The sequence below is a fragment of the Aulonocara sp. 'chitande type north' Nkhata Bay genome, linkage group LG15, assembly GCF_057382095.1.
Source record: "Aulonocara sp. 'chitande type north' Nkhata Bay isolate Kocher_YH1m ecotype deep benthic linkage group LG15, A_spYH_male_GT1.1, whole genome shotgun sequence".
NCBI lineage: Eukaryota > Metazoa > Chordata > Actinopteri > Cichliformes > Cichlidae > Aulonocara > Aulonocara sp. 'chitande type north' Nkhata Bay.
In genome coordinates this window covers 38740170-38750336 of record NC_141358.1, presented here as the reverse complement: position 1 = coordinate 38750336, position 10167 = coordinate 38740170, and the positions used below count along the sequence as shown (strand labels likewise).

The 10167-nt window shown below is 39.2% G+C and overlaps 1 protein-coding gene across 1 annotated transcript in view; it reads left to right on the top strand.

The window, feature by feature from the left end:
• Window positions 1–6651: 6651 nt before the first annotated feature.
• rnf13 (ring finger protein 13) overlaps window positions 6652–10167 on the top strand; it is a 39886-nt gene continuing 36370 nt past the window's right edge. The window contains exon 1 of the mRNA XM_086263297.1: window positions 6652–6865. The gene's annotated coding sequence lies outside the window, so the exon portion shown is untranslated. The remainder of the gene's footprint in view (window positions 6866–10167) is intronic.

The following is a 10167-nucleotide window of genomic DNA, read 5'->3' as shown; positions in this document are numbered from 1 at the left end:
AGTGACAATTTTCATGAAAAATGCCTTTTACAAAATGGCTGCTACAGGGCATCAAACCACATGGTGTCAGTCATATTTATTTAAAAAAATATTGCATTTTAAATGGTAAAAAAAATATTTTTAACATAAAAGCAAAGCTGTGGCCACAAGCACTCATATTGTGCTTGAATTGATGTATAACTGATTTAATAACCAATACTGTCAAAGTGATGGAAGGTGTACTTGTTCAAATAACATTGTTTCATTTTAGGAAATAAATAATTTGTAACTTTGAAGCATTTGTGAATGTGTGTGTGAATGGGTGGATGACTGGATATGTAAAGCGCTTTGGGGTCCTTAGGGACTAGTAAAGCGCTATATAAATACAGGCCATTTACCATTTACCATTTTTTTTAAGTGTAATATTTCTTTAAGGGACAGAAAAACAGACATTTCCATTGAATGACCTCATAGTGGATACTTTTTAATTCTAACAGTGCGTGTTTCACAAGAGACATGCAGCCAGAGATATAAATGTCACACCACTTTAGCAGAATGATCTACGTATTTGCACTCTACCTGTGTGCCCCTCTTTTGTGGGTAAGTGTATCAACTGGTACTCAGCTCATCAATGACAACACGGAGCTCCTGCAGCTGAGCCTGTGGTGGTTTGTGAAGCACCCATCTTCAGCTGCTCAGTTTTACAAAACATTTACTTTTTTCCCCCAAAATCAAGGTGTTTTTATATTCCCATTTAAAATCCTCTTTTTTTTAATGACCAGAACTACACTTTAGCTATAACCTTTGAAAATATGATTTCAATTCTGTATCCTTGATCAAAAAGTGTGGTTTTTTTTGTCTTTGAGTGTGTTTCACTTTCATTAAAAGAAATGAAATCAAACAGACTACATTCTTAAATTTCATTGTGACTCAGAAGACACCCAGTAGTTGTTTTTCTTAGTTGATTTATGTGAACAGCGATATGCTAAATTTGCTCTTAATAGAAACCCTGTGACAGCCATATCAATGCAGTCTCCAGCCTTAAAGTAAAGTACTGATGGGTTGTCCAACTGCAGTTATATACAGCACCTTCAGTTACATAGCCTTGTTGCCTAAAACTATTTTACAGCTGCTTCCTTTAAAAAAAAAAGGCAACTACTGTCTTTAACCGTTACTGTAAGTGTGTTACAAAACTGTGCAATGGTGACATGTTGAGTTGTGTCATCCCTGATTCAAGGCCAGTCCTGACTTGGACTTTTGTCTCATAATATGTTGCATTCACAAACACATTTTCAGCTCTACAGGATAACTTTATATCCGTGACTTCAATCTTTCTGTCCTTCTTTTTAATAAAAGGCAGAGACACAGGGTGGCAGCCTCACTAAGCCTGGGGGTAAAGTCTCTGTTTCAGTTCTTAGTTTGGTCTTAGGCTCCCTGGGTGGTTGAAGCCATCTACCAATAATTTACTCCCTAGCATGGCTCTGCAGGCAGCAGCAGTGTGCTGGGATCGATTGCAGGCTGCTTTGTTTTGCCCCAACTGCAGCAAGTGTTTGGATGCGATGGGAAGGCACATATTTCTAAGAAATACAAGTGAGCCCAGCTTGTCAGCTGCAAAGAGCGCACAGTCCTTGTGACCATGCTGAACTGCAATTTTCAAAGGTTTACAGCCTCCAGGGTCCCGAGAAGCCAAGCTCAAAATGCTTTTGGTGATAAAGAGTTCAAGGCTGAGGGTTTGGCTGCTCTCTGCAGCTGCTTGGATGAGACACTTTCCGGTGTCTTGGTGTGCTGTTGATTGGCACCACAGTCAGTAGGGACGAAGTCCCACTGGTTTCCCAGGATGTGTCCCCTTCTCAAGCAACCAACCCAGCAGATTCAGGTGGCTGGAAGTGGTGGCAACATACAGCGCCACCCACAGCTAAAACTAAAACTAATTACCTCTACAGCACTCACCATAAAACCACATACTTTACAGAGAAGCACAGAAGAAAAGCCTGACATACCTGTTTCAGTGCCATAGTCCAGCCAGTTGCATGGGTACAGTTGGACACCAGCAGGTGTGCAGAGTCTGCACAGATACCATTGTTTGCAGTTTGGTCACAGACGTACAAAGTCCTGCGACTGGTAACAATCCTCCTGTCACAGTATTGAAAAGGCACATCATAGGCCTTTGTTCACTCGGAAACAATGGCACAAAGACGTGGAAGTTGAGGCAAAAGCACAACAGCAGTCATAATCCTCGTCCTTCTATTAGTGGAAACGTTGCAATCTGTAATAGAAATGTCGACTAAACTAGCACAGATTGTAGTCAACGCCTTAAAGTGGCATGTTTTTTTGTTTGTTTTTTTTTAAAGGTTATGTAAAAACTGAACACAGGGAGGACACAAAGTATCATTATAAAATGATTCAAGAGTTTGGTGCCACACAGTGGTTGTAATTATACAGTAACATGGAGAAAAGCGCCACCTTTTTTTGACTAAATGGACTGGATTATACTGAATGTACCTGAAAGGGTAAAGAACTGCTTTACTTAAAATGAATGCTTTTTATTTACTTACATTATAAACAGAGCTCTAATGTGGATGTTTGTTTGTTTTTTTCATATACTAAATGAGTTGTTAGATGTAAAACAACACGACAAAGTGAGCCGGACCGAGGCCGACACTATAAGATGCACACAGGTGTGTGTGTGTGTGTGTCACCTACTAAAAATAATGAGGACAAACTAGAGATTTTACACAGCTGTAACTGATTTTTCACTCACATTGTAACATCTTGATTTTTCTGTATTAGCGTATGTCGGACATAAGATCTACTAATTTCAGCACCTGCATTTAAGTGAGATGATTAATGATAGTGTGCAGTGCAGGATCCTTCAATAAAGCTTCTGTGGTAGAAAGCATTAGACCATTAACAAGTTTTAAATCCTTTCCATCTTCTCCACACCAGCATACGTCATACCTTATCATCTGCAATCTGTTGGACACACCCAGCAGTCTATAGCACCACCCTACCTTTTAATTAACCAATTACCACACAGTGTAAAGGGATAGTTCATCACTTGAAATTCTATTTTATGTTACATTAAATCCTTGAATTGTTACCTATAAAGAATATGGAAATACTAAGAATATATAACATTCTAGACTGGTTACATTGAGATTACAATGTTAAGATTACATTGTGTACATTATAAAGTCTGGTGCAGTAGAAATCTGGGCTGCACGTGACAGTCCAAACTGGAATTTGATTGATGTCACCTACACAGCTGACCTGCTTCTGTTTTCACAGTGATGTCACCACATGTGACTCTTGGTCACAAAGTTCAGATGGAGTTAAATATTTGTTGTCTGACACTGCAGTATGAGCACAGTGTGGTCTACATCAGCATGTTGCTGTTCTAATTCTTGATTTTCTTTAACTTTAGGTCAGCAGTAAGCCTGACTTCATCACTCAGCCATTCTTTTGTTTTCAGCTAAAGTGCACAAGCGAACCAAGAAGGGGACGGCCGCGAGACAAAAGGTTCGTTTGGAAACACGTCCCCGACCCCCAGCACTCTGATGTCAGCTCTTTGCTCTGCTATTTATTGAGAAACTAAAGAACAGCCCAAGTGTGTTCAAGGTTGGAGTAATGTGAAACGTTTTCTGGATTTTATAGTTCTGTGAGGTTTAACAAGAGGCCGCCCATTTACATTTGACCTTTCAAAGTCTAAAGGAGATCCTGGTTTTCCTTTTGTTCACTGCTGACCCAAATGAAACAGTTTAACGAGATTCTCGACCTACATTTTATAAATATTCCTGTTTATAGACACAAATCAGGACACACACATACTGTCTGAATGTGGAGACATACATATATCAAACAAAGAAAGCCACAGGATTGTAAAGGTGGATGCTTTTATGGACCACACATGCTCCTCTTAAATTTTTTTTAAAAGTCCATTTGTATTTCTTTTTAATTAAACCATGAAAACTTCAACCATTGCAGGTTTCAGTTTTTTCTTATGCGTTTTTAAAAATTACTTATTTAATAAATACTCTTATATTTCTAAGATATCCCCCAAAATATTTTAATTATATATTAATCCTTCCGTGCTGGTTGATAAAATGAGAAGGGAGCACTGTAGTTCCCCTATTTTACTGAGGAATAACTTAGATCTTAAAAAATATGTAAAAGCTGTTTTAACTGTTTTGTAATAAATACTTTTTACTTGCCGATTAAATTGTGACGTTAAGTAGACAAAAAAAAGAAATGAAAAGTGTTCATTAGGAAAAGTATACCCTTTACTGGTGTGATACTTTAGGCCTGGGTAGTAATTTTGGAGGTGGTATTTGAGATGACAGGCTGAAGTTTCAGCTTGTTCGTGGCTTGGGGGGAAATTTTTCTACATGCTGGTGTTTGTGTGGATGGATTTCTGCGTATTGCTGTGAGCAGTTCTTGTATGCACCTCAGATGGAATTCATTTCCTAATGTTTATGATGCATGACACATACAAGCTATTACTAAATGATGCACACACTTTGCCTGTCCTATTGTTGCTTTAGACAAAGGCACATAATTGGCACATGGAAGAGGGCATCATTTTTTATTATCCTGGTTATAAAACAAAATTAAAACGCGTAACACAAACTTGAAACAGGCTTTGTTATTTAGTCATTAACATTTTCAAAGGGTCAGCAGGGAGCTCCATTTTTGATTTAGCAGAACTACACACTGGATGCCATTCATTTTGCATCCCCAAAGGTATTTGTGCACTAACTGGAGATCTTTTGCTTGTTAGCCAACTGTGTGAACCACTACATTATGGAGCCATTTACTAATATACTGACTTCATGTGATTCTATTCCTGTCAATAAACAGATTAACCTCTATTTAACAATTAATTGCACAATGGATTTTATGGAAGAATATGCCACCTGTAAAGATGCTGGTAGCAGAACTTCTTTGAGTAATGTGCCCCATCACTTACCCTGAAGATTCACTAAGATAAAAAACTGAAACAGGCATGCCTCCTTCAGTGCATCTATCAACACATGACTCTAACCTGTCCTTTATGGTTGGGCTTAGCTTGAGGCAGAAAGGAAACAATAACATAACTGTAGGTTTGGAAAGGCAAATAGGTGTAGAAAATGAAAGAGCAGTTTAAGATCTAGGTAATTACAATTTGGAGTCATGGTGCCCTCCTCCCTCTAGGTGCAGAACCACTGTCTTTCTTTTTTACAACTCTTTATATTCTACTCGTCTCTACCTCTCTCTCTCTCTCTTTCTCTGTGTGTGTGTGTGTGTGTGTGTTGTGACTTTTCCAGGACTAGGGTGTGGTCCCATCTCCACTTACTGCCCTCTGCACTTATTGGAAGACTGTTGTTCTGCTCCATGTGGCAGTATACCTCAGGGCCACGTTCTACTTTAAAACACTTACCTGTCAACTTGCTGACCTTGATCTTGGGACTTACTTGCTTGTTTTCTTCCTCCTTCCTGCCTGTTTAGAAACTTTCCTGAATATCTGCGTGACCCACTCTCTCTCAGTCTCAATTGGAGACTCACCTGTTCACTCTGGAACCACAACACTCCAGAAAAGATGCAGAATACTTACCTGAGTGAAGTCCTGGTCTTTGGAAAACCACCTTTGATTATTCTCTTGAAACTGATCATTTAAACCTGTTGAATCATTCACCTGTGTCCTGTCATTGCGTCCCCAGCAATCTTCCATCATGGTATGAAGAGTGACGAAGTTTGGCCACATAAAACAAAGTTGTGAACATGTAGTAAACGCTTTACCCCCAATATTAGGTTAAGGTAAAAGCATATTTCTGTGCCTCTGTTTTGACATCTGTGTCTAATATTTTTTTGATCTCTGTAACCATCCTAAAGCCCAATTAGCCCAATTAATGAGCTTCTCAGTCAGGAATGATTGCCTTCAAATTGTTTGGAAATACCTTTATAAATCCTTTCTAAGCTGATGGGCAGCAGCAATTGTTTCTTTCAGATCACTGTTCTTCTTTGGCATTGTGTTATCTGGATGAGAAAACAGCCAAAACATCTGCTTTACTAGAGGTGCTTGCCCTCGTTGACGATCAGTCTAATGAGATGGTGTAATTAATATGTCATGTGTTGTAGCTGTGGTTTATCAGAAGCGAGATAAGGTAAATAGAAAATATTACTTAAAGTGGCATTTCTCATTATAAATCGTTTATTGTTTTAGTCAGTGATGTATACAGTACTTTACTTTTAGTGACAACTATTTTCTATTTCACAACTATTTTCTGGCATGTGTATAAAAACGTACAAATAGATAAAAACTACAACCAATGATCCTTTGAAAAAAGAAAAGATGCACCCCTTTTTCTTTAGAGGGTGCTAGAGTTTTAAAAGTGAGTCCATTGTATTCTGAGGGGCGGATGCTAACTTCTGTGGCGATAAGAAGAACCGTTTGTTTCCCCGGTTTAAAATATATGGTTTCTTCCAATTTTGACTTCTGTTAGCAGGAAATCTTCTAAAATCTCTGAAGCCACTGCAGTGCAACTCTAAATGTAGCCTGGCAAGCCCCCCTCATCCGAACAAGGCTGTTAACGGCAAATGATTGTACCGTCACGTGGATCTGTTTACGTCTTGAGTCACTTCCGGAAAAACTGACGATTGACAGGTGCTTTATCCAATCAGAAGCTGGAAGTAGAGTAGCGGAAGTGTGCGCTATCGCTTGAAAGAAGAAGCTAGCTGAGGGATTAAACTGTTTACGGTCGGGTTTTTTAACCCTCCGCTCTAACGGAATGTAGTATATCAAAACCTTGAACTTGCATATGTATCTTTACACAGCTTACAGTAGAGGAAAGCTATGTCGCTGTCAGCAGCTCAGTTCCTGGACGAGATAAACGCGCAAGCAGAAATAAAGGTAAACACCCGGGAGAAGCGGACTAGCCACCCATGCTAATCTAATGCTAAGCATTGTAGAGGGACGCTCTGTTTTTGTAGCTAGCTGCACACCTTTTAGGGTGTCCTCCCTGATTTATTTATGTACACAGCTACATCCGCAAAAAGCGTTTCTATTTTAAAGTGCTTGACATTACCGCTGTCATTATCGTGGGAGGAACTGTCTTGTGTGTAAAGGGTATAATTATTCCCTGGGGGTTGGTTAAACTGTTTTCTGATGTGTCGCTGAAAAAATTGGGGAGTGTGTTTCCTCATGTCACTCATGTCAGGCACACTAATAATTAAATATGTCCACCTTGCCGTCATTGCACGAGGTTTTTCCGTAAAATGCTGCTGTCATTTGATGTTTAGTCATCATGTGCAGGTCCCCGCGATGTTGCTTTCACTTCCCCTTTGAGCTTTTTTTAGTTATTAAGAAAGAAAACTACTATTTTACTCCAGTTTAGTCTTTTTTTTTCTGGCTATGCTGCCACAGTTTTCACCTTACTTGCTAATAATTTGTTGGATTTGGATCTAATAGTTGTAAGCAGCTGTTGTCGTTGAGAATGCAGACTGGTAAGAAAGCATGTTTGAACATTTTTTTCTTTGGATTAATCGATAGCTCTATCACGTTGTGCAAATAAACCTTAGTGTTGGGTTACAAGTTTATGTTGTACTGTATGTACCGCCATAGCTCATCTTTTCTATGCATCACTGAGATAGGCGGCTTTAAGTCTGTATGTCATGGATCATTAAATAATAATGCATAAAATTATTTACCTTGTGAATTCATTAGGTGTAATGGCTAATTTTGAAACACATCGTGTTGGGTGGAGTCCTCAGAGATCCAGGACTAGACCCAGGACCAGGGCACAGTGTGATGACAGTAAAAATATGTCATATTTTTATTTCATCTTGATGGATGAAATTCTTGGAGTGGATTTAAGCGACTTTTCTTCTGGCCAGCGAAAGCTGGCCACAAAGTTATGAGGCTTAGTATCTCTCTGCATCACACCACTTTATTGATAGAATATCCTCCACAAACCATGCTCTCAGTTATACCTAATACAGGTGACGGAAGTAGGATTTGACTTCAGTGTGCAGCTGTGGGTGTGTTTGGTCTTCACACATTCAACCTTGATTGCCATCTCCTCACCGTTGGCATGTTGGTGCGGATTCCCAACTCTCAACTCCATGGCTTCACCTTTGTCACCTGTGTTAGGTTTGTGTGAGAGCTCAGTTTGTGGAGGTTTCTCATGGGATGGTTGTCAGTCAGAATGATGGAAGCGGATTCTGGCAGCTCTTGTAACCCCAGCTCTTAGCTCAGTCTTTAGTTGCATTCCTTGTTAATCCTTTAACACCCAAGTATCACACATGCTGCCTGGAGTTATTTTGTAAGTTTGGCTGTAAAATGAAAAAGTAATTCTCATCATTCAGGAACCATTTGAATTTCCTCTCTAGCCCAATGTGGTTGAGGGGTTATGATAGTGTGAAGTACACACGGTAAACTGCTGCAGAGCTGATTTTTCTGTGTGTAGACAGCAGTACCATGTGAATGCTTTGTGCTACCGTGACACAACGTAAACTAGTCTTCTCTTCACAAATGTTAACAGAGTTAAGTTACTTAAAGAGTGCTTGTAAATAGGGCTGTTCGATATAACAATATATATTGGATGACGATATAAAAAAGTCTATCATTTCATTTTACGCTATGGCAATATTTTTTTCATCGTTTTGATGGTCACTGTAGTGGCTATATTAATTTCTTAAAGTTCTCTCTTTCTCTTATATTTAATAATATACCACACTACAGACAGACAAGCGCTTGTTTCTATGTGTTTAGCAACAACAACGGTAACACCATCGCGTGTCCGCTTGTTTATGTTTCACGTAAACCTTTCACAATAAAGCTCAAGATCCTGTTGAGACTTTTCAAAATAAACTGAATCACTTGAAAGAGCAGATTATTTACGGATGAGAAGTAAAAAAGAGCCGCCAGGTGCTAAAAAATAAACCTTAGACTCAAACGTTAGAATAGGCTTTCTAACGTTTGAGAAAGAAAACGGCAGCCGTTAAAACTTATGTCTAAAAATGTATCGTTTCATGCATCGGTTAAAAAACTCGACTCCAGCTACATGACGCACAGCTGGAAACACTTCCCGCAAGTCGAGCTGCCCGAGATTCACAGAATTTACAGAAAATGTTACATTTTTGTGATTTATATCGTTATCGGACGATAGAATTCTTATATCGGGATATGAGATTTTGGTCATATCGCACAGCCCTACTTGTAAAGTGGGCTCACTGGTGGACCCACTGGTCCTGGGTGGCAGAGCAGAATATCTACCGAATGAAAGTCAGTGGATCGATCCCTGACTTCTTCAGTCCACATGCTGAAGTAACCTTGGGCGAGATGCTGAATCTCATGTTGCATCCACTGGAGCGTATGTGAATGTTAGAAAGCTCTTAGGCATAGATGTAAGTGGTGTATGAATGTGTGTGTGATTGGGTGAATGACAATTGTAGTAGAAACCTCTTTAGGTCCTCAGCTGGGTAGAAAGATGCTATGCAAGTACAGGTACATTCCTGATTTAATATTAAGTGGATAGAAGAAACTGAATTTTTAATTAATGTAAAATTTTAAATAGTTTTTTGCTTTTTTTGTGTGAACAAAAGAATCTATTCTTTTCAAGACTTGCATAGTAAAGGGGATTTATTATGCCTCTTTCTAGCTCTATATACACATTTCATGGACTCCACTAGAGGAGCTCTGCAAGTCATCGTAAACTAGGTTTTCATGCAGGCTTTGAGTATTCAGAGCTTGCGCCTCACGGGGATTACTTTACTTATGCTAACCTCATTATTTGAAATAGTCTTTAAAGAAAACATCTCATATTATATCTGTCTATCTAGCTCTCTAAAAGAGAACAAGACAAACTCGTAATGAGTCCTGATTGGCTGGAAACAGTTACTTAAGTAAAGGCGAAGCCATAGAGAAAGTACCTAAAGTTTCAGATCTCTCTGATTAAAAGTACTTTTGTTTTGAGATTGTTTGACTTGGCTGAGGGCATCAGGCTCTGCCCTCACAAAGCAACATGCTGTACTTGAGGTGCTCAGTAAAACCTTGTTTTGTGGGAAACGGCAGCAGCATTAGCAGGACAGTAGGGAAAGTTACATAACAGCACTTTTGTTTCACACAGATGTGATCAGAGCTCAGAAGTAAACAATTTAAAGTGACTGTGCAGATTGGACGGCTAAGATGGGCGTGATTCATGATTAAATCCA